Genomic DNA, 23794 nt, shown 5'->3' on the forward strand with positions numbered 1-23794 from the left:
TAGTCTAGGTTAGGCTGGGCTATGCTAGGCTCAGCGTGGCAAGGTTATGATGGGCTACATTAGTTTTGACTTGACAAGGTTAGGCTAGTTTAGGTTCGAATAAGTTAGGCTAGTTTAGGCTAACTTAGGTTCGGCTAGGCTGGGACAGCTTAGTTTCGATTAGGCTAGCCTAGCATAGGATAGATTAGGCTAGGCTAGATTAGGCTAGGTCAGGTAAGGCTAGGGTAGGCTAGGATAGGTTAGGTAGGTTAGTCTATGTAGGGTAGACTAGGTTAGTTTAGTCTAGGTAGGTTCGGTAGGCTAGGTAAACTAGGTAGGCCAGGTAGGCTAGGTTAGATTAGGTTAGGCTAGGCTATGGTAGGTTAGGCTAGGTTAGGGGAGGTTAGTGTAGGCTAGGCTATTCTAGGTTAGGTTAGGTTAGGGGAGATTAGGCTAAGACAGGCTAGGCTAGGCTAGCTTATGCTAGTTTAGACTAGGCTAGTCTAGGTTAGGTTAGGTTAGGTTAGGTTGTGTTAGGATAAGTGAGCTTATTTAGGCTTGGTAGGCTTGGTGCGGTTAGGTTAGGTAGGCTAGGAAAGCTAGGTATACTAGGTTAGGTTACATTAGGATAAGTTAGGTGCGGTAGCCTAGGTAGGTTAGGTGAAGCAAGTCTTGACTAGGATAGGATAGGTTAGGTTAGGCTAGGTTAGTTTAGGCTAAGATAAAATAGGATAGATTAGGCCAATGTAGGTTAGGCTAATCTATGCTAGGCTAGGAGAGGTTAAACTAGCCTAGGTTAGTTTAGGCTAGGCTATGTTATGGTAGGCTAGTTTAGGTTAAGCTAGGTTAGGCTAGGCTAGGGTAGACTGCGCTATGTTATGCTATGCTAGTCTAGGTAGGCTAGATTTGTCTAGGCTACGGTAAGCTTGGTCAAACTATCTTAGAGTAGGCTGGACTATGCTAGGTTAGTGTAGGATAGACTAAACTAGGTTAGGTTAGGATAGGTTAGGCTAAGCTAATTTAGGGTAGCTTATGTTAGGTTAGGTAAGGCTAGGCTAGGCTAGGGTAAGCAAGGCCAGGCTAAGCGAGGCCAAGTTAGGCTATGGTAGGTTAGGATAGGCTAGGTTAGGCAAGGCTAGGCTAGCCTAGGCAAGGCTAGACTAGGTTAGGCAAGGCTAGGCTAGGCTAGGATAGGCTAACCCAAGTTAGACTAGGTTAGATTAGGTTAGGGTTGATTAGGCTATGGTATATTAGGTTAGGTTAGGCCATGCTAGGTTAATCTAGTTTAGGGGCTAGGCTATCTTAAGCTAAGGTAGGCCAGGCTAGGCTAGTTTAGGCATGGTTAGGTTAGGCTAGGTAAGGCTACTCTAAGCAAGGCTAGGCTAGGTTAAGCTAGGCTATGCTAGGCTAAGCTAGGCTAGTGTAGGTTAGACTAAGTTGAGGGAGGTTAGGTTAGGCTATGCTAGCCAAGGCTATGCTAGTAAAGGCTAGGCTAGGCAAGGCTATGTTAGCCTAGGCTAAGCTAGGCTAGGCTAGTCTAGTCTAGGTAAGGCTAGGCTAGGATACGCCAGGTTAGGCTATGTATGGTAGGCTAGGAAAGGCTATTTTGGGCTAGGCTAGGCTAGGACAGACCAGGTTAGGCTATGTATGGTAGGCTAGGAAAGGCTATATTGGGCTAGGCTAGGCTAGGCTAGGGTATGCTAGGATAAGTTAGTTTAGGTAGGTTATGTAGTTATGGTAGGTCTGGTAGGCCAGGTAGGCTAGGTAAGGCTAGGCTGAGACTAGGTTAGGCTAGGCTAGGTAAGGGTAGGTGAGGCTAAGTTAGGTTAGGAGAGGCTAAGTTAGGCTAGGTTAGGCTAAGTTAAGTCAAGCTAGGTGGGATATGTCCGGTAGGCTACTCTAGTCTAAGTAGGCTAGGTAAGGCTAGGCTAAAGCAAGGTTAGGTTAGCCTAGATTATGTAAGGCTAGGGTAAGTTAGGTTAGTTTACCCTACACTATTTTAGGTTAGGCTAGGTCAGGTTAGGCTGGGTTACCCTTGGATACGCCAGGTAATGATAGGCTAACCTACGATAGCCTAGGCTAGTCTACGTTAGTATAATCTAAGAGAGGCTAGGTTAGGCTATGCTAGGTTAGACTAGCATAGGTTAGGTTAGGTTAGGCTCGGTTAGGCTAGGGTAGGTTATGTTAGGCTAGCTTATGGTGGGCTCGCTTATGTTAGGTCAGGTAGACTAGGTTAGGGTTGGTTATGTCTGTCTATGTAAGTCTTGGCAAGCTTAAATTAGGTAGGCTAGGTAGCCTAGGTTAGGTTGGGCTTGGTTATGATAGAATAGGCTAGTTTAGGATAGGCTAGGCTAGCTTAAACTAAGGTAGGAGAGGATAGGTTAATCTAGGAAAGGCTAGGCTAAGCTAGGTTACGTTAGGCTATGCCAGGCTAGGCTAGGTTAAGCAAGGTTATGGGAAGCTAGGCTAGGTTAGGTTAGGTTAGGCTAGGCTAGGCTAGCATAGGTTAGGTTAGGGTAAGTTAAGTTAGGTAGGTTAGGTAGGTTTGCTATGTCAGGTAGGCTAGGTACAGTTGCTTAGTATAGGTTAGGCTAGGTTAGGTTAGGCTATGATAGGTTAGGCTACACTAGGCTATGCTTTTTTAGGCTGGGCTAGGTTAGGTTATGCTAAGATAGAATATATTATGTTAGTTTAGTTTAGGCTAGACTAGGTTCGGCTAGGCTAGGCTAGGTAAGGTTAGGCTAAGATAGGTTAGGTTAGGCTATGCTCCTTTACGGTAAGGTACGGTAGGCTAGTCTAGGCTACCCTAGGCTAGGCAAGGCTATGCTATCCTAGGCTACCCTACGCTAGGTTAGGCTAACTTTAGCTAAGCGAGGCTAGGCTAGGCTAGTCTAGCCTAGGTTAGGGTAGGTTATGCTAGGCTAGTTTAGGGTATGTTAGGTGAGGTTAGGTTGGGCTAGGCTATGTTCGGCTAGGCAAGGTTAGGCTAGTTTAGTTTAGGTCAGGTTAGTGTAGGGTAGGGTAGGCTAGGGTAGGCTATTCTAGGCTAGACTAGGGTTGGCTATTCTAGGCTAGACTAGGATAGCCTAGGTTCGAGTAGGCTAGGCTACGATATGCTACGTTAGGCTAGGTTAGGCTAGGGTAAGCTAGAGTAGGTTAAGTAGGCTAGGCTAGGGTAAGCTAGGTATGCTAAACTAGGGTAGGTAGCCTAGGTAGATGAGGTAGGCTAGGTAGACGAGGTAGGCTAGGTAGGCCAGGTTACATTAAGATAGGCTAGGGTAGGCTAGGGTAGGTTAGGGGAGTTCAGGTTAAGCTAGGCTAGGTTAGGTTGGGCTAGGTTAGGGTAGGTTAGGCGAGGTTAGGTTTGGTTGTGTTAGGATAACTTAGGTTAGGTTGGGTTAGTAGGTCTGATAGGCTAGGTAGGCTTGGTTAGGCTAAGTTAGGTAGGCTATGTAAGCTAGGTTATCATTCAATTGATTCTAGCTAAATCTGTAGAATAAATTTAGTACATTTTATTTTTATTGTTCTTGTAGGTTTTATTGTTTCATGAATTTTTATTTATTAAAATTGGAAATGGAAAATTCCTTATTCTTTTTTACAATGAGAAGGAAGAATGATAACTTTTGTATATATTCATTTACCATTACTAAAAGAGCTCATGTTTTAAAAAAGAGGGTGAAAAGTTTTGTTCGTTATGTTAAATTGTTTTTTAATTTTATTTATAATATTTTTATATTTAATATTTTATGTTTTTTTAATGTGTGAAGTGCTTATTTATATTTATTTTATTAATTACAAGATTAACATATTTCTTTTTGTTTCATTTGAAAAATATTTTTGTTAGGTTTTAATTTCAAAATTAAGATATAAAATATATTTTCAAGAAATATAAATTTTATTTTTAAAATTTCAAGATATGTTCATTATTGATTTGCATTACTATGTGTGTGTTCTTTGTATTTTCGTTAGAAGTATATATTTTTTACCTCAAATATAATAATGGATGTATTATTCTCTATTTTATAGAAAAAAAATAAATTGAGTAAAACTATATATTATTAGATTATAATTTTTTGCAAAAAATGGTTCTCTTTATGTAAGGAAATCTGATTTGAGATTTGGTAAAGGGGCTTGTGTTTCAAGCTTGGCTCGGAAGATTTAGGATTAGGATAATGAAACATGATTAGGTTTGACAATTTTAGACACAAAATTACTATGGGTCTTAGGCTTAAACTTGGGAAAAGATAAGGTGAATTATTTTATTTAGGTTAGGTTAGATTAGTTTATGTTAGTTATAGTAGATTGTGTTAGGATAAGGAAGGTTAGTTTAATGTAAATAGAATAAGGTTTGGTAGGGTAGGATATTTAATGGTAGCCTAAGTTAAGGTGTGATATAAATGTTTAGCATAGGGGAGAATAAGTTAAGCTAGACTAGGCTTATGTTGGGTGGGTTGCAATAGATAGATTATGTTAGGTAGATTAATCTAGGATGAGATAGGATATGATATTTTAGGATAGATTTATGTAAGATAAGGATAGGCTTTGATAGATTAGTCAAAGAAATAATTAGGTTGGGTTCAGTTAGGAAAACCATTGGGAGATTAGATTACCCTAGTCACACAAAGCTAGGATAACCTTAGGTAGTATAGTGTAATGTATATGTAATATCCCTGCTAGCACTACAAATCATAAGTGGTAATAGAAAATTTAAAATTCATACAGGCGTATTTGATATTTGGAATTGAATTTATTTACACTATTACCATAGATTTAATGATAATATTTTAAACTATTGTACTGTATTGCATTGTATGTACACAACAAAGGCATTCCATTGAAATTTAAACCAACATAGATCGATCTAGTACAAATCTAATATGAGTTGAGTGTTAGGCCCCTATACTACTAGTGTAACCCCTTATTGTTATTAGTACAACCCACTTATTATATTGATGTACCCATGTACTTCCCATATTGTTACTATTGTGCCACATAGAAGCCCACTATTGTTACTATTGTGCCCTACAATATTATTGTTATGTAGGCTTTGATTGTATTGGGACCACTTAGACTCCTATATATAAAAGGAGGTATTTTCATTTGTATCATCCAAGAATTGTTCATTTATGTAATGTAAAGGAGGTTGCTCCCTCGAAGAGGATGAATTCTAAGGCGTTGATCTTTCTTTTCTATCTTTTCTTGAGCTGGTTTCATAACATTTGGTATCAGAGCTTTGGATTCTAGGGTTTCGCTGCTCCAAACAGGTCATCGTGGCATTTTCGCTATAACTTTTTTTCTGTGACGTTTCAGAAGTCGCAAAAAAAACCCATTTGAGAAGAAATCGCGCTGAACCTTGGGTCCAAATTTTAGAGCTTTTCGCGCGATATTTTCGGATATATGATCTGATGAAGTTGGTTTGTTTGCAGACTCCTGAATTACACTCAAAACAGGTGACCTGGGGAAATCGTCATAACTTTCTTTATGAGCATCGGATTGAAATTTCGTAAGAAGGTACAAAAATAGGACGGATTGTAGTTTTATTTTATATATTTTTTAGAGTCAAAGGTGGAAACAGTGACACGTGGCACTTCGTACAAGTTCGCTCTTCTGAACTAGTCTAAAATCATGTCACTGCGGGAGATTGTGCATAACGCTTTCTTGGAGAATTCAATTTGGATCAGACTAGTGGCATTGGAAAGAGGACATAGAAGGCTACTACAGGTCAAAATTTCAGAACTGGAGGATTCGAAATTACAGAGATACATCAGATTCAATATCAGGCTTCTACAAAGAAAAAAAAAGGTGTGTAGTTTTTTATTAAATTTTTGCATAAGCTTGGTTTGAAGGAATTCAAAGGGCATAGTAAAGTATTATTATTGGTAACTGATGCCCCGAGGAAAGAAAATGCAAACACCTAGTAAGGAACCTGAAAGCTCTAGCATGACTCATGAAGAAGAGGAAGAAATGCTACATGATATATCAAAATTACAAGAACAAGTGCAACAAATGTCACGCTCACAAAAGCTAACAGATGCTAAGATAAGTGGCGTGGAATCTAAGATAAGGGGCATGTAAGCTAAGATGGATGGCATGGAAGCTAAGGTGAATGGAATGGACGGTAAAATTGATGGCATGGATGATAATATGGAAGAATTGAAGATAAATATGAATAAGTTGCTACAAGAAATGCTCACTAAGGGTGAAAGAAATGTTAATCATGATTCCATAGACTCTAATGTTGGATCGAAGACTCACCATGTTAAAGGAAACTCATGATGAGAACAAAAGAAATGTTAATCATGATTCCATAGACTCTAATGTTGGATCGAAGACTCACCATGTTCCAAAAATTGATATGAGGAAGTTTGATGGCAAGGATCCTGCCACATGGATATTACAGATGGAGCAATTCTTCGATCTCAATAATGTGCAAAACACACAAAAGGTACGTATGGCAACTTTATATTTGGAACCAAATCAGTTTGTATGGTATCAATGGCTTTGTTCTCGTAAACAATTTATCACTTGGGCAATTTTTACGGAAGAATTGATAGCACATTATGAGGATACAAAAAGCAACACTTTTTTTAGCCAATTGATAAGTCTCAAACAAAAGGGTTCAATAATGGAGCACATTGAGGAGTTCCAAAAATTGAACATAAGGGTAAAAGATATTCCAGAGGAGCATAGGATTGATGTGTTCATAGGGTCTTTAAAGGATAATATCCAACATGATGTGCGCCTTTGGGAACCTGATTCATTAGAGAAGGCATTCAGGTTAGCAAGAAAAATGGAAAGCAAAATTATGGCAACTAGGAAGCATACCATTCACAACTATAAAGACGGAAGTGTTGTTGCCCATAGTCTTCCACAACCTACAAGGTTGACACCACAACAATTGGAAGAAAAAAGAGCAAAAGGGCTTTGTTACAATTGTGATAGCAAATACACAAAAGGTCATAAGTGTGCTGAGAAGAAATTATTCTACATAGATTGTGAAGAGGAAGAAGAAAAGGAGCAAGAAAGGTCAAAAGAAGAGGATATATTCCAGGAACAAAGCCTAGATGAAGAAAAAATAAATCCGACCATATCTTGTAATGCATTGGCGGGAATTACCACTCCTCAAACCATCAAGATAGAAGGACAAATCAAGAAGAAAAAGGTAATAGTGTTGATTGATTCAGGAAGCACCCACAATTTTATTCATTGTAGGGTAGCAAAAGAATTGAATTGCTTCCTATATCCAGCACCAGAGTGTCAAGTGATGATTGCAAATGGAGGAACAATAAATTGTTCTGGAAAGTGCCATAATATCAAGCTATCCATGGGAGAATATGTATTGACTAGCCCAATGCTTTCCATTCCAATGGGAGGTGCTGATGTTGTACTAGGAGTCCAATGGCTACAATCCTTGGGTACAATAGCTTTTAATTTTCAAGAACTTTTCATGAAATTTTCTATGGAAGGAAAGGAAGTTGAATTAAGGGGTATTGCAGGGAAACCAGGAAAGATAATCAGCTCTAATGGCATGACAAAGCTTCTAAAAAAGGAGCAAAGAGGTGTAATTGCACAATTATGTTCGCTAGATGTTTCCACATTGGAATCATCTATTTCTCCAGATCTCCAAAAAGTCCTGGACAATCATTCCAAGGTATTTGAGACTCCCAAAGGTCTCCCACCTATGCGTGATCATGATCATGCTATTCATCTGATTCCAGGAAGTGTTCCTCCAAACATCAGGCCGTACAGATATCCCTATGTCCAAAAAAGTGAAATTGAACGTATGGTTGCAGAAATGCTAGAGGCTGGTATAATTCAACCGAGTCAAAGTTCTTTCTCTGCTCCAGTAGTATTGGTGCACAAGAAGGATGGATCATGGCGCATGTGTCCGGATTATAGGGAGCTCAACAAGCTCACTATTAAAGATAAGTTCCCCATTCCTGTCATTGATGAATTACTGGATGAATTGCATGGATCAATTTACTTCACCAAGTTGGATCTTCGTTCAGGATATCATCAAATCAGAATGAAGATTGAAGACATTCCGAAAACGGCATTTAGAACTCATGAGGGTCATTATGAATTTTTGGTCATGCCTTTTGGCCTTACCAATGCACCTTCAACATTTCAAGGTTTGATGAATTCAATTTTCAAACCATTCCTTAGAAAATTTGTGTTAGTATTTTTTGATGATATACTAATCTACAGCAAGTCTTGGAAGGATCATGTTGAACATGTTGACAGGGTGCTACAACTATTGGAGGAGAAACAATTATATGCAAAAAGATCCAAATGTTTCTTTGGAGTCCAGGAGGTGGAATATTTGGGTCATATTGTATCTCATGAAGGAGTTAAGGTAGACCCTAGCAAAATTAAAGCCATTAAGGAATGGAAAATCCCCACATCCATAAAGCATCTGCGAGGATTTCTTGGGTTGACAGGGTATTATCGCAAGTTTGTTAAGAATTATGGGAGAATAGCAGCACCTCTAACAACATTATTGAAGAAAGATGCATTTTCATGGACTCCGGAAGCAACAAAGGCCTTTGAACATCTTAAAGAGGCAATGTGCCAAGCACCGGTCTTAGCTACACCGGACTTCACAAAAACCTTTATTGTGGAATGTGATGCTTCAGGAAATGGAATTGGTGCTGTTCTAATGCAAGATGAAAGACCCATTGCTTTTGAAAGTCGTCCAATCAAGGGAAAGTTTTTAAGCAAAGCTATTTATGAGAAGGAAATGTTGGCAATACTCCATGCACTTAAGAAATGGCGACCCTACCTAATGGGAAGACACTTCAAGGTAAAAACGGATCATGATAGCCTTAAATACTTTTTAGAACAAAGATTATCCTCTGAAGAGCAACAAAAGTGGGTCACAAAGATGTTGGGTTATGACTTTGAAATCATCTACAAAAAAGGGAAGCAAAATGTGGTGGCAGATGCACTCTCAAGAAAGGATGAGGATGTGGAAGCATTGTTGTGCGCCATTTCTATTATCCAACCAGATTGGATAAACGAAGCAAGGGAGGAATGGAAGAATGACGAAGAAGTGTGGGCACTTATTCGAAAGCTACAACAAGATTCCAGTACGTCTGATACATTTAGCTGGAAAAATGATTCGTTATGGTACAAAGATCGCTTATACCTCTGTAAGAATTCCCAGCTAAAACAAAAGATTCTTATGGAATTGCACACTTCTCCCTTAGGAGGGCACTCAGGATTTTTAAAAACTTACCACAGGGTTAAGAAGGAATTTTTTGGGATGGCCTTAAATCAGATATTCAAAAGTTTGTGGCAGAATGTTTGGTTTGCCAACAAAATAAAGTTGAAACAATTAAGACACCGGGTCTATTACAACCTTTATCCATTCCAAGCCAACGTTGGGAGGAGGTTTCAATGGATTTTATCACAGGTTTACCCAAGTCTGAGGGAAAGAGTGTCATCATGGTGGTAGTTGACAGACTTACCAAGTATGCACACTTTTGTGCATTATCACATCCATTTAAAGCCAGTACAGTTTCTACTGCATTTATGGAAACAATTCAAAAGCTACATGGAAACCCAAAGATTATTGTAAGTGACAGAGATCCCATTTTCACTGGAAATTTTTGGACAGAATTATTTTCTTGTCTTGGTACTCAGTTAGCTCATAGCTCATCTTATCATCCTCAATCTGATGGGCAAACTGAGATAGTAAACAAATGTTTGGAAGGATATCTTCGTTGCTTTGTATCTGATAAACAGACACAATGGGTCAAATGGTTGCCTCTGGCTGAATGGTGGTATAACACTTCCTTCCATACAACAACAAAAATGACCCCATTTATGGCACTTTATGGGTATCAACCACCATCCATCACATCATATTTAAGAGAAAATTCTAAGGTTCAGGCAGTGGAACATCACATCGAACATCAACAACAAGTCCTCCAACTCTTAAAGGATAACCTCGTGTTGGCACAGAATAGAATGAAACAACAGGCAGATCAACATCGCAGTGAAAGAAGTTTTGATGTAGGTGATTGGGTATTCCTACGGCTACAACCATATAAGCAAATGTCCCTCAAGCAAGCTAAGAAGGATAATAAATTATCACCAAAGTATTATGGTCCGTACAAGGTGTTGCAAAAGATTGGTACTATGGCATACAAATTGGAGCTTCCTGCAGCTTCTCGATTGCACCCAGTTTTCCATGTTTCATGTTTAAAGAAGGTTATAGGCGACAAGCTCCCAGTTCAAACAATATTGCCAGAACTTGACGAGGAAGGAAAAATTATATTGGAACCGGAAGCAGTTATAGAAACAAGAACTCGACAGCTACGAAATCGATCAATTTCAGAGTACCTTATCAAGTGGAAGAACTTATCCGCTGAAGATTCCACATGGGAGGATGAGAATTTTATGCAGAAGTATCCAGAACTACTCAAGCGTTGAGGACAACACTTTTTGAAGGAGAGGGGCATGTTGGGTCCCTATAATACTAGTGTAACCCCTTATTGTTATTAGTACAACCCACTTATTATATTGATGTACCCATGTAGTGCCCATATTGTTACTATTGTGCCACATAGAATCCCACTATTGTTATTGTTGTACCCTACAATATTATTGTTATGTAGGCTTTGATTGTATTGGGACCACTTAGACTCCTATATATAAAAGGAGGTATTTTCATTTGTATCATCCAAGAATTGTTCATTTATGTAATGTAAAGGAGGTTGCCTCCTCGAAGAGGCTGAATTCTAAGGCATTGATCTTTCTTTTCTATCTTTTCTTGAGCTGGTTTCATAACATTGAGAGGGATCAAATTTCTTTAAGTGAAATTTTTTTTAGATTGCAAAATACAATGTGTAACATTTTATTGCTTAAATTGTATTTTTAAATTCTACATAGAGTATATATAGAACCAAATAATTTTTTTAACCATAAAAACTTGTTTTTTCATGATCAATACATAATTTTTTTAAAATGATATATAATATATACATAATTGACAATAAAATATTTTACATAAGATGTACATTGAAACATTTTATAACACAAATTAAAATATTTTTTTATTATTAACACATTTTTAATGATATTTCAATATTTATTTGTATTAAAATATCCTATTGATAACATAGATTGAATTATTTTTTATATACAACATTAAAATATTTTATTTTAATAATTTATTTTCTAGATATATATATATATATATATCTATATCTATATATATATATATATATATATATATATATATATATATATAGATAGATAGATAGATAAAGTTGACTATTGAAATCTTTTTGAAAACTATAAGGTTTAAACATCTTACTCACAAATATTTCCTACTTCCAATTACTTTACATCATATTATTTTTTTTGTATAGCCTATTTTACTTTTCTCTTTAGATCATAATTTATTTATTTTAGTTTTAAAGAAGCATGTGTCAACTTGACAGACAAAGAACTTACACATCGCCTCATACTGGGTTGTAGAATGAGCCTCTCCACTCAATAATTAACGATTAAGACTCCATATGATCAGCCACATTCTAGCTTTAGAAGTAGCTAATAATTATAAATTGGAAGGAGAGTTAAATCATAAGGGAAATGAAATAAGTTATTGGATATAAAGAAATTGTTACATAACCATTTTTTACTAGATCACTCATTAGTTTAAGAAAAGGAGAATCTTAGCAAGGGCAATGAGCATTGTGGTAAGTGAATGATGCACTATGAAACAATCATCATGTGCCACTACTTGGTTTAGGAGAATGAGGGTTTTGTAGTTCTCCCACAAATATTCCATGGCATCCTTAAGAAAAAAAATAAAAAATCTTCAGCACATGAGACATGTCCCAAATGAAAAAGCTTGTATGAGTTGCAATGAAGGAAGAGTGGATTTAGGTGATATGGAGACTCGAAAATTTGCTGCCAACCTAAGTGACTATAGAGTCACTTCTAAGATGCTACGAAATATGTGAAATCAATGGCGAAGAAGTTTCTTCAGGAAAATGTAGACATGATTTGGTTCTTGCACTATGTTTTTAGCTATACACATGATGTAGAGGTAGACATTTCTACCTTTTTTCATTTTGTATTTTTTTCAAATATTTCAAGTAGATATTGAATAATTCTTTTCTTTGAATTTTAGGTTCTCTCTTTGAAATGGATCGATGGAGTCAGGGAAAATATCAGGGTTTTTACTTGGACCAATTTCAGAAGATTGGCTCAAAACATGAATTTAGGATCAATGTTTCTTTCCTGAAGAAGCACACCAACATGTTATAAACAAGAACAAGTTATTAAGTTTCAGAAAAATAATGTCTCACAAAACATTAAAATACATAAGATGTAATGTAGTACATGTACTTCTTCCTAAGAGAGTGAAACTCTCTTTCTTTTACTGAATTTGAAAATATAAAAGTTAGCAATTGCCCCTAAAGGTGAAAATATGAACTAAAGGAATAGAAGGGGCATGTATATTTTCTTTAATGCCATGTAGGCGCACAAAAAGGAACCCGATGATTACAATGCACAATTAACATTTCTATTAAGAGAAAATTTAATAAGTGAACAAATTTTCATAGTTGCTTGAAAAATGGACTATACATCATTCTTATTTATAGTAGAAAATGAAGCTTTAATGAACATCTAGAAAGGAATGTTCACAATATAGCAAATAATATTTATACATAAGCTTCCAAGTTTTGATGTTATTTCATTAGATCTCTAACATCTTGCCCATGATTTCACATGCTTAGTCAAACTAAAATTCACACAATATGTGCTTTGACATTAATCAAGTATTCAAGAAATTAATTTGTAATTTTTTCCTTTTTTTGATAAATATTTATTGTTAATTTGTAAGTATGTTTCGCTGCAAACAAAATGTTTCAGAATAAATGAATATTATAAAAAAAATGGTATAACAAATAATTCTTACCAAATTTAATAGAAAAGATAATATAATAAGAAGATCTACATCAGCCAAATTAATATCATTCAAGCACTTAAACAATATGCATTTAAAAAATAAAAAATAGAATCATAGATCAATAAAATACATATGCAACAACCACTATGTGTTGCTATATTGTGCAATTCTCACTCAATGATATGTCTGGCTCAATTGCAATAATACATATAAAATAACCAATGTATATTGTTATATTGTTCAATGTCCATTCAATGATAGATATGGCTCAATAACCATAATCATTTTACATGTTGTTATATTTTGAAATGCTTTCTCAATGATAGATATGGATCAGTAGACTAATACATTTTACAACGAATATGTCACCCAAAACTATGCTCAATATTTCATGGAATTAAAAAAAAATGGATGAACAATGTTTCTATTTTAAACATCAACAACATCCGTGGAATTTAAAATGACATCAGGAATTATCACTTTCCTCTTCAAGTTCTCTTTCATTGAGATATTCATTAAATGTAGAAGAGGAGAAACAACAAGATAATGTATACAACAAAGAGACAAATGGATACAAATTGTAAGACTACATGGCTTTGCAAACTATATTTGAAAATTTTTAATTTATATGAACTATATCTTCCACATGGACCTACTTCAATCAATTAGATATAAAGCTAATAAAACATTTAGCTTCTATCTCATTGAGATCTTCATTAAATGCGCAAGAGAAGCAACAACAAGGTAATTTATACAACAAGGAAAATAATGGATACAACTTCGAAGACTACATTCTTTTGTAAATTATCTTTGAATGTGTTTATTTTTTTATCAACTATATCTTCCACATGGACTTACCACAATCAATCATATTTATAGCAAATAAGAAATTAAAGAATTTTAATTTCAAAATATTGATAAAAATAAAAACCTTTGTACATTAAAAAGATATATATAATAAATCAAAATAAATTTATATACATGAAATTACAATATGGAATTTCAAAGGTGAGTATAATAGTGTCTATTAAAAATATAAAAAAAGTTAACCGTAAATAAAAGATACTATAAAATAAAAATATTTATCCTTATAAACATAGGTAATTATCATTTAGGAACTATTGCAATATCATATGGATGATTGCAATCCCATCCATGAAAAAGGAGTTTGTGAAATTCCTAAATATCGAAAGAAGAAATTTGCTAGGAATGATAAATATATAAGTATTAAAATAAATTCAATGACTATAGGGTCGGAAATAATGAATGGGTGCATTTATTCTAGCAACATATCCACAAATTTTGTGCAAACAAAAGTTATGAAAAAAAGTTTTATTGGTAGTAATTTTAGAAATTACAAAATATTCAAAATTAAAAAATTCCCATTGAAAACAATAGGCGTCCTACGATTTCTTAAAATTATTGTCAAAACTACAAGAAACATAATGATGTTGGCATAAAATTTTTGGATAAATCATTAGAAAATAAAGAAAGAAGTTAATTGATAATTTTAAAAATTCTTATTCCATCAACAATTTAGGGAGAAGCTATACCATGATAAAGAATTAGAAGATAAAATAAAATTGAGATACCATTAGGAGATTATCAACCTTAATTTAAAAAATAATAATTAGTTAAAAATGTATATATGTTTATCTTTGTGATGGGGAATTATTGAATATGAAAAACACTTTCTCCTAAAATGTCTTACATTAAATAAGAAACTCAAAATATTTGCTACAATACCTACTTTCCCAATGTTTTAATTTATCAAATTTATGATGATTCGATAATTTTTTTCTCTAAAAAATTTCAATTATAAAAATTAAAGAATCCTGATCGGGATGCAGGATGATAGTTGGGACAACCTGGTTGTAGTTATGAATGCTACTTGGGCACTTAATACCGTCATCCCCCACATGCTCTGGGCAAGGGGTGCGGTGACCCATGGCATGAATGCATGTTGGGGAAGTGGGCAAAGTGGCGGGACTTGGGGTAAGGAAGGTTATATTGGCAGGAGAGGTAACACAACATGCAGTGTTAGAAAGAAAGCTTATGGAGAAGGGTGGGATTATAGTGCTATGGGAAGTCACCAGAACTTGAAGAACCAAGGTTGATGACGTATGCCTGAGGACTTCGTGTATGTAATTTGGCTCCGCTTCAACATTTTGATTATGTTATGGTTGGGATTTTTCTGGGATGAAAGGAGGGTAACCAATAAGAGAATTTGGGGGATAGAAAATTTCTGGTGGGAATGGGGAAGGAAACTCCTTGCCATTGCCTAGTTTTGTGCCCATACCTTATATCAAATAGGTAAAAGCCATGACTGATGGGAGTGAAATTGCTTTCTATGGGGTTGGGATTCTCCGTGCTCTATAATCAAGGCCAAGGGGGAGCTTAAATGTGGCGAGGAAATGCATGAGCGGCAGATGCTTGTAGAAATAGGTAGAGGGAAGCAACTAGTAGGGGTCTACGGCTGCAGCCATGGCCACGGCTTGCAGAGTAAGTGCTGGGGTATATGGAACCCCTACTGGAGTGATGGAAAGGCCATAAACTCATGGTGGAAACCCAGTCAGGGGGATTTGAGAGGAAAAATCACTAATCCTTAGGCAGAGGTGATAAATAACCTGAACTACCATAGGCATGCAACTAGAAACAAGGGGGGTCTGCAAGCTTGGCTTGGGCTGGCGAGGAATGACTTGTATACAAACACTGGTAATGGGGAAGTGAAACAAGGTGGATCAAGGGCATGGGTCATGTACCTACCCATTGTGAGTTGCGGGCTTCGGTCTACCCCAACATGAATGTGGTGATAATTGACAGAGAGGAGAATCAGGGAATGATGTATCCCATTGTAAGCAACAATGCACTCATGAGGTGGTGCATAACAATTTTTTTTTGTTTTAATCTAACTTGTTATATATTTTATCATTGTTCTGGAAAGTAGGTCACGCCTCGTTCTGTGAGGGGATGTGTGCATTCTAGGAGAGGCCTGAAACCCAGGAAAGATAACGGTTAAAGCACGTTGGAACCACCCAACGGTTGGAAATCAATAAAAAATCTCAACATTGAAGCAATAGTGGCATATCGAGAGGGGATGGATGTTGGAAAACAAGGAAGCGAGACAAAGGAAGATATGGATAAGTGGAGGACACTTGTTCCGAATCCTGGTAAGACTCGTGGAAGAATCACACAATTCAAGCAAGCGTTGTACTTGTATTGGTTAATGAAGAATTTATCAGGGCAGGCGATGGAGCAGATCTTTGTGGGTATGGTGGTGACACTATAGGGAATGCTAAGCTATATGAAGGACATGGAGAAAAGCTCTTCCCGCTGCATAAATAGAATATTAGGCTAGACAAAATCAACTACATATCACTTTTATACTGGATTTGTATGATTTGACAGGAGCATCCGCCAAGGAGCATCCAGCACCCGTTGCATCTGCCTCAGAGGATCAGAAGGACTAGACTCTTACACATGCATAATTAAGTCTTATGCGGTTATATTTTAATTTCTATGTTGCAAATATCAGTTTTTATAGTTATATAGTGTATGCGCATGAGATAGTGTCATATCTAGCTTGGCTGGAAAGATTAAGACAATATTGTTTTTGGATGGCTTACAATGTCGACCGGTGGCCAACAAACTTGGTCTCCCTTCATGGCAAGTTCAAGCCACCTGGTTAATATGTGTGGTGTAAACTTTCTTATTTTATAATACAAAATGGAATGGACCTGCCAAGCTTAAAGAAAAAACATTAAATAAATAAAATAATTACTTACCTTTTTTAAGGGCAAAAAAAGACTAAATCCAATCTCAATAAATGTTGAGCAACTTCATCTTCAATTTCAAAATAAAATTTTCATTTTTTTTTTAATGTCAATTCAATATTATATTATCATATCTCTCCTAAACAAAATGAAAACCTCCAATGTAATATATAATAAAATATTTGACTTATGAATTGAATTCAAAGCTTCATATGTAAAACAAAAAATGTTACCTCACTTAATTTAACTCATAAAACTATTATTTCTTTAAATTACTAGCCAATTAAAATAGACACTTCATATTTTCCTCAATAATGAAAGAAATAATAATGACCTCACCTCTTTTTGTTCAAACCTCATACTCAAAGTAATAGTAAAAATGATATCTTATATTTTCCTGTTGATTGTTGAGAGCTTTTCTTATTTAAAAATTAACCCAAAAGAGGAAACAATCATTTCCCCTTGAATTGGTAGGATTTAAATATGGGTAACAAAAGAATGAATAACAACAATCTACAGTGTCAGGATTTGAACACGAGTAGTGGAAGAATACAATAGAAATCTATGTTGGCGGGATTTGAAGCTGTTAGTGAAAGAATTAATATCAAACTACACTAAAAATACCAATAAAAATTAATTATATTATGTATGTGTGTGTCAAGATATGTTTCTTTGTTTTAAATTAAATAAAAAACACCCCCCAATTAATGATCATTAGGAACTATTCTGTTGTAGGAATCAAATTAAGTCAACCATTAAACATTTTCGAGAAGTGTAAATATTTGTTTTATTAGTCTGAATGGAACAGAGTGGGTGGATTCTAAAAAACAAACAAGAGAGGGCTATAAGTAAAAGGATGAGAAATTAATGGGAATGAAAAACCTAAGGCATTGACAAGATCCATGATTATGGTAGCATGAGGATTTGAAGGAGTGGACAATGCTAATTGCAACGACTTGATATTAAGGGTATACCCAAGTTAGGGATGACATCAATTTTGTGTGACAAAGGATTTTTTATCAAAACCCTTATCTATCGATCATCACTAAACTGATATAATTTATCACTATTTCATTAGAAAATGATATTTGATATTGTCTCTTGTACTAAATTCCATTTTATATATTTCTATTGCTAGTAAGTATTTGCTGCACAAAACCAATAATGATTGCTTCAAAGAACAAAGTGATGCTTGTCACCTATTTTTATCATGTCTCGAAGGTTCAACGTTGGTTTCAATTTTTTAGCATAACATACACTTTTCTGAGAAGATCAACTATTCCATTGAAAACTTGGTTTTTGTTTGTTCATACCAATTATAGTGTGATTTTTTTCAAAAAATCATTATTCTCACTTACACATTGTGGAATTTGGTTTGATGATTGTGCCTTTGATCTTCATACTTTTACATTGTGTAGCTGATTCCCAAATAAATTTCATTTGTTTACGCAAAAATAAGGATTACATATTTAATGTCACAATGTATATTAAAGAATGTATATTAAACTATTCTAAAAAGTTAGGGAGACTGAATGAATCACACTTTTCACTTCTAGTAAACAATCCATTACAAAGTGAAAGCATAGTCAAAATGGTCAAGGAATGTTATAATTTTCATCTACACTTAAAAGAATAATAATGGATTAATTTCTTAGAAATTATAATTCTCTATATTCTTTAGTTCATTTCTATCATTCAAGACTCTTCATAAATGAAATATCTTGATATAGTGATTTTGAAAGTGAAAGAAAGAAAGAAAGAAATAAATTATTTTAACATCCAAGAGGCTAAAGGTAGCCTATGGGACAGATTGCTTCATCATCTGCTTGATGTATTCAGCCCTTTTCTGTAAAGCTTGAAAATAGATGCTCCCAGCATCACAACAAATCCCTCACTAAATAGGTTATCCCAAGAGCTAGCTTCCAGCATATCTCCATAGCTTTCCATGTTGTCTTTGAAGGCCTCACATTATAAAATGATTTTTTTTCCTGTTTCCACTTTTCCAAAAGAACAAAAAATGCATACCCTTCCCTCACACACTTCCTTTGGCCTTTTCTAGTGCCCTGTTTCACAACCGAGTTGATGAGAATTATTCCCTAGCTAAGCAATAAGAATTTTAGCTCTCCAAGAGATATTGGACTCTATGTATGCTTTTGGTTGATAATTATGAGTGGGATTAAACACTTCAATATAGTCATTTTTCTTTCTTCCTAGCTCCTTATCCCAAGTATGTTTGTAAATCTTTTCCATAAAAAAAGCTTTTATCTCTTTGTTTTTATGGGACGCGCATTCAAGCAAATACCCCATTTACTAAACCATTTGTTATTTGCTGCATCCAAGTTTTTTTTCTCTTGCACAATCTATCATTAAAGACAACCTTAGGCCATCTACCCTCTTCCATTTGCTCAATTTTTTTTAAATACCTTAGGACTTACGGCATAGCAATTGCTTCAATAGGAGAAGTCCATGTTTCACTTAACAAGATATCATAAGGAACTACACTTTTAATCTTAAATTTGTTCATAATTAAACGCCTCTGAATTTTCTCAATTTGTCTCCAATGCATGTCAGAGGTACTACTAGCCCACAACTCACAACCATAGAGAATCACCGAAACCACTAGAAGTCCAAAAAGAGTTTGAGTGGTTTTCGAATCCCATAACTTTGCCTCTCTACACCTATTTTGAAAAGCATAAAACTCTTTCCAACACCTCAAAGTTCTTTTCTTTCTACAACCGTTCCAGCTTAGATTTTTGTTGAAGTCAATTCCAAGGTATTTGTAATCTACAACTTCTTCCAGAGTGTTTCCTTCAAAGTAGAAATTATGTTGGTTATGTTTTCTTTTCTTAGAGAATACCACTACTTTGGTTTTGCTGATATTGAATTGCATCCCCACACTTTATAAAAATCTCAAGGGATAGTAAGTGCTCTTGCAAACCAAGATCCAATTTAGTAATCAGAATAAGGTCATCTGCATACAAAAGAAGCCTTATAACAAACTTGCACAAATAAATACCATCACACCCTTGTGAATTTAACCACTCCTTAAGCTTGTTGATATATAAAATAAAAGGGTAGGAGACAGTAGCCAACCTTTCTTGAACCCGATATCACTTCTAAAATTTTTAGAAATGCCTGTTGAAGTTCTAATTTTGACTTTTACCTCTTCATACATCCTATGCACAATTTCTCTCAAATGTTTAGGAACCCCAAGTTCCTCCATTCTATGCAAAGTTTATCCCTAGGAACTGAGTAAAACACTTTTCTAAAATCAACATGGCAACAAAAGACTTCTTCCTTTTTATCCCAAATTTTTTCAATGATGTGCCTTAAAGTTATGGAATGATCAATTGAGGAATTTTTAGGTCTAAAACCTACTTGCCCTTTAGCACGCTTATCTCTTTCTTCTGCCCACTTGCTAATTTTGTTTTCTAGCATGCTTTTAAATAGCTTTGCAAAAAAAGGGTTTATCATGATGGTCCTATAATTAGAGGGATCATTGACGCCACCATTGTTGAAAATAGGTATTGCCAGACTAGTTGTCCAATATGTGGGGAGCCCTTATTGTATGATGTTGTTGAAGATTTTTGTAATGTGAGGTGCAAGAATCTTTGAGCCCCACTTTAGATATTGTGCTTGGAGTTCAGCTAAGTCTTTTTCTTTTACGACACCCAACTTCTTGAAACCCATATCTACCTCTTGTACCGTGAAGAGTTCAGTATCAGTGCTGACCAAGGGGGGAGGGTCAGCATTGGGAACATGCTCATAGAAATGTCATCCATAGTCAAACCATTTAGAAGTTGTAATATTATTTCCAATTTCTATCTTTTTCAATTGTAGCTCCTTCCAAAATAATTTGGGATTATTTTTCCCAAGGAAGATTAGTTCTTCCCTCCTTGAAACCATGAAATCGACCTTTTTCTTGCTTAATAACTAATTGTAATATTTGAGATTTATGTTATCCTTGTTTGACTCTTTCCACATTCTCCTTTCCTTTTTGCATTCCTTGTCAAACCAAGGATTAATCGAAAAGAAATTTATTTCAGATTTCTTAGTTATTGTTCTTTTGCACTTTGCAAGTGCGCATTGAATTAAATGTGTTAATTCATGACTATGAAGGCTATGAATTGTAATTTTCTTCTTCTTGAAGAGCCTCTCTAGCATCATTATGAAGGTATTACAATTTCTTGGGGTCAAAGGAATTCTGCCCTGTGGGAGATTTTGTTGGACATGCTGAATTTTTTACTTTAATTGTTTCCTTCCAGTCCAATGGAAACATAAATAAATTGGCTTGTGATCTGATTTCAAATCCCACAGTTGATCTCTAACCAAAAATTCTTCCATTTTCTCACACAAACCATGCTAGCAAATTACATAATCTGCCACACTTGCTCCAATGTAAGTATTACAAGTGAAATTATGAAATTGTGGCAAAAAAACTCCTCAATTATCACATAATTTCACTCAATCAATACGCAAATAAAATGAAACAAATCTCAAGGATTTTCACTCAGTCACTGTCGCCTTATGCTTCCCATATATTTCAATTAACATGTCGTATTCCATTAGAGGCTTCAAATATTCTATCAATTTCTTGTTTTGTGATGCTCCATACACTTCACATAATTAAAAATAAAAATGAGACTTAATCTAATGTGTCCAAAATTTTTGGAATTTTCAACATTGTTAATAATAGATAGAAAAAACTTCATAAATTCCTAGAATTTAATCCTCCTGCCATTTTAGCTTCTTAAGTAGAAATGTGGAAAAAAAATCTATGAAAAATGCTTCCTTCAACAAAGATATTACCAAGATTCCAATAACATTTCTTGCAGACATTGCTATGAAAATATAAATGGTAGAGCAATTCCTCTTTAAATTTAATATAATTTAATAAAATTATTGTAATATTCTTTAAGAATGAAACATAACTCACAGCAAATTTTGCTAACCACAATCGTTTGACATACATTATCCTCACTCTATATTGAGCCATTTCATCATCCGACCACATGAGGACCTCCATGTGCTATTAAAGACCTAGCACGTCCCACTCACAACAACATAAAACAAGCCGCAATAAAGTGATGCGACTGACTGAGATTTTAAGCATTGAATGCACTTAGCGAAAGAAGCATAATACAAAGGCATGGGATAGGAAGATCATATCTGATAAATTTTCATAGCAGCATGTAGGAACAAGTGGAGTATTTTCCCATGGACATCAATTCTAATAGGAATAGACTACTGAATTTTTCAGATAACACGAAGAAGGTCTAAAAATTCCAGAACTCGTATTGCAATAGTCACAGAGCTATGTGCCGACCAGGGTGTGGAGTCATTCATGAAGGAAAATAAACCACAAGACATCCCAACTAAGAGGGCCTTCATGTTTTCCATGGTTCCTATCGGATCAACGTGATAGTATGTAATATATAATCAACATTATATCCCTCCAATAATTATCTTGCAGTGCTTACTTCTACCTCATTAAGAGACATCGTTCTCACCCACTGTTGGCAAAAAGAACACACCCCCGCTATACCCCACCTCCCACGCATTCAAGGCAAAGGACACCACGCTCCCTGTCTTGAGCATGTGGGGTGTGGTTGTAATGAACTTGGTTGTACTGACCTCAGGCCTGGCACCTCTGAGACCTTCCCTCATCTCGATCGGGAGTTTTGAATTTATTTTTAATAATGACGTGGAATGTACATTTAAAATTCATAATTAATGCCATATTATTACTCCTCATTTATTTTTTTGAATTTTAATGAGAAGGATATATATTTCACTTCGAATATCATAATGAATGTATTATTCTCTATTTTATATCTAAAAATAAATTGAGTAAAACTATATATTGTTAGATTGTAATTTTTTGTAGAGAATGGTTTTGTTTATGTAAGGATATATCATATGACATTTCGGTATGGGACTTAGGGTTTGATCTTGGTTTCAATGATTTAGGATTAAGATAATGAAGTAATCTTAGGTTTTACAATTTAGACATAAACTAGTATTTAGGGTCTTAGGCTTAAGGTTATCCAAGAATAAGGTTAACTAGTATATCTATTGTTAGGTTAGAATAGTTTATGTTATTTACGGTAGAAAATGTTAGGCTATGGAAGGTTAGGTTAAGGCATGGGAGGATAGGGTTTTGTTAGGCTAGGATGTTTAAGGGTATCTTAGATCAATGTGTGTTAGACTAGGTTAGCATAGGGTAGGATATGTTAATGTAGACTTGGCTTATGTAGGGTGGGATGCACTTGATTAAGTTAGGCAGATTAAGATAGGCTAAGTTATCTTATGGTATTTTAGTGTTAGGTTAGCCTTTGTTAGAATACTTACATTAGTTTAAAAAAAAAACTATGTTGGGTTTAGCTTAGCAAGGAATGGGGAGATTACAGTACTCTACTGAGGATATGATAGGCTAAGCATATGTAGTATAGTGTAGCATATATTATTATAAGAGTAGGATATTGTATTGTAGGGTAGGCTATGTTATGTAAGGCTACAATAGTGTAAATTATGCAAGTGCAGGCTAGGTTTGACTAAGTCAACTTATGATGAGGTAGGCTAGGATAGTTAGGTGAGAATAATTAGTTTAGATTAAGCTAGATTAGGTGAGGTTACAATATGATAAGCTACATTAAAATAGGAAAGTGTGATAATCTTAGGTTTTAGACAATATACCTTCAAATTTGTGTGTTGGACTATTAACAACCCATTTTTGAACTATCTTTTATAACCATTTCTACAAGAAGATAGCAACACTGACAAACACACAAACATTCACTTACTCACACATGAGATCTCTCTCTACCTCTCTCTATCTCTCTCAATTACTCTCTCTCGTAGTCCCCCATTCAAAAAAACAACCCTCGAACTTGGTCTCTATAAAAAACCTCTTTTGACTACTCGAAAATTTAGCCCTTAGGCTCCATTCAATTAAAAAATTCTTCATTTACAATTAAAATTTGACCCTTTCCAAGAGTACATTGAGTATGTCGATATATAATATTTATTACTTATATGAGGTGGATCTATGATGTGGAATTTTTCATCTATATGACATTATGTCAAGAAATCTTTCGTCATACATCATGTAGTT

The sequence above is a fragment of the Pinus tabuliformis genome, chromosome 4_1 (genome assembly GCF_031772625.1).
Source record: "Pinus tabuliformis cultivar Carrire ecotype Pingquan chromosome 4_1, CPIR1, whole genome shotgun sequence".
NCBI classification, from domain to species: domain Eukaryota; kingdom Viridiplantae; phylum Streptophyta; class Pinopsida; order Pinales; family Pinaceae; genus Pinus; species Pinus tabuliformis.